Source organism: Babylonia areolata, chromosome 32 (genome assembly GCF_041734735.1).
Source record: "Babylonia areolata isolate BAREFJ2019XMU chromosome 32, ASM4173473v1, whole genome shotgun sequence".
NCBI classification, from domain to species: domain Eukaryota; kingdom Metazoa; phylum Mollusca; class Gastropoda; order Neogastropoda; family Buccinidae; genus Babylonia; species Babylonia areolata.
The window spans coordinates 17744234-17746733 of record NC_134907.1 but is presented as its reverse complement, the minus strand read 5'-3'; the positions used below and the strand labels follow the sequence as shown (position 1 = coordinate 17746733).

At 47.4% G+C, this 2500-nt stretch overlaps 1 protein-coding gene across 1 annotated transcript in view; it reads left to right on the top strand.

Moving 5' to 3' along the window:
- LOC143276578 (HCS2 neuropeptides-like) overlaps positions 1-2500 on the top strand; it is a 107116-nt gene that overhangs the window by 68361 nt on the left and 36255 nt on the right. The gene's annotated exons all lie outside the window — the stretch shown is intronic.

The following is a 2500-nucleotide window of genomic DNA, read 5'->3' as shown; positions in this document are numbered from 1 at the left end:
TCTGTCTCTCTCTCTCTCCCCCTCTCTCTCTCTTCTCCCCATCTCTCTCTATATTATTGCCATCTTCTCTCTCTCTCTCTCTCTCCCCTATCTCTCTTTCTCTCTCTCCTCTCCTCCTTTCTCTTTTCATTGCCGTCTTCTTTACTCTCTTTCTCTCTGTCTCTCTCTGTCTCTCCCCCTCTCTCTCTCCTCTCCCTATCTCTCTCTATATCATTGCCGTCTTCACCCTCTCTCTCTCCCTCCTCACTCTCTCTCTCTCTCCTCTCCTCCTTTCTGTTTTCATTGCCGTCTTCTTTACTCTCTTTCTCTTTCTCTCTGTCTCTCTCTCTCTCCCCTCTCTCTCTTCTCCCCATCTCTCTCTATATCATTGCCGTCTTCACCCTCTCTCTCTCCCCCTCACTCTCTCTCTCTCTTTCTTTCCTTTCCCTCTTTCTCCGTCTTTCTCATAGCCGTCTTCTTCTCTCTCTGTGTCTCTGTCTCTCTCTCTCCTCTTCCCCTCTCTCTCTTTATCATTGACGTTTTCCTCTTTCTCCCCCACGTCCTCCCCTCTCTCTCTCCCTTTCTCATTGCCGTCTTCTTCGCTCTCTCACTCTCTTCCTCCCTCCTCTCTCTCTCTGTCACTCCCCATCCCTCCTCTCTCTCTCTCTCTCTGTCACTCTCCCTACCTCCCCCCTCTCTCTTTCTTACTTTAAAAAAAAAAATTTCATACGATTTTTGATATGATTTCCTTCCAGTGAACCAGCAAAAGACAAACTCTCTGTACGTGTGATGACACTATCTGAACGTGTTATGACAGACACCCTCTCTGAACGTGTTATGACAGACACCCTTTCTGAACGTGTTATGACACCCTGTCTGAACGTGTTATGACACCCTCTCTGAACGTGTTATGACAGACACTCTCTCCGAACGTGTTATGACACACACCCTCTCTGAACATGTTATGACAGACACCCTCTCTGAACGTGTTATGACAGACACTCTCTCCGAACGTGTTATGACAGACACCCTTACTGAACGTGTTATGAACCCTTTCTGAACGTGTTATGACAGACACTCTCTCTGAACGTGTTATGACACACACCCTCTCTGAACGTGTTATGACAGACACCCTCTCTGAACGTGTTATGACACCCTCTCTGAACGTGTTATGACAGACACTCTCTCTGAACGTGTTATGACACCCTCTCTGAACGTGTTATGACAGACACCCTCTCTGAACGTGTTATGACAGACACCCTTTCTGAACGTGTTATGAACCCTGTCTGAACGTGTTATGACAGACACTCTCTCTGAACGTGTTATGACACACACCCTATCTGAACGTGTTATGACAGACACCCTTTCTGAACGTGTTATGACACCCTCTCTGAACGTGTTATGACACACACCCTCTCTGAACATGTTATGACAGACACCCTCTCTGAACGTGTTATGACAGACACCCTTTCTGAACGTGTTATGACACCCTGTCTGAACGTGTTATGACACCCTGTCTGAACGTGTTATGACACCCTCTCTGAACATGTTATGACAGACACCCTATCTGAACGCGTTATGACACACACCCTATCTGAACGTGTTATGACACACCCTCTCTGAACGTGCTATGACAGACACCCTGTCTGAACGTGCTATGACAGACACTCTCTCTGAACGTGCTATGACAGACACCCTGTCTGAACGTGCTATGACAGACACCCTGTCTGAACGTGCTATGACAGACACCCTGTCTGAACGTGCTATGACAGACACTCTCTCTGAACGTGCTATGACAGACACCCTGTCTGAACGTGCTATGACAGACACCCTGTCTGAACGTGTTATGACACACCCTCTCTGAACGTGCTATGACAGACACCCTGTCTGAACGTGCTATGACAGACACTCTCTCTGAACGTGCTATGACAGACACCCTGTCTGAACGTGCTATGACAGACACTCTCTCTGAACGTGCTATGACAGACACCCTGTCTGAACGTGCTATGACAGACACTCTCTCTGAACGTGTTATGACACCCTCTCTGAACGTGTTATGACAGACACTGTCTCTGAACGTGTTATGACACCATCTCTGAACGTGTTGTGATAGACACCCTCTCTGAACGTGTTATGACACCCTGTCTGAACGCGTTATGACACCATCTCTGAACGTGTTATGACAGACACCCTCTCTGAACGTGTTATGATAGACACCCTCTCTGAACGTGTTATGACAGACACCCTCTTCTGAACGTGTTATGACACCATCTCTGAACGTGTTGTGATAGACACCCTCTGTGAACGTGTTATGACAGACACCCTCTCTGAACGTGCTATGACAGACACTCTCTCTGAACGTGTTATGACACCCTCTCTGAACGTGTTATGACAGACACTCTCTCTGAACGTGTTATGACACCCTCTCTGAACGTGTTTTGACAGACACTCTCTCTGAACGTGTTATGACACCCTCTCTGAAAGTGCTATGACACCCTGTCTGAACGTGTTATGACAGACA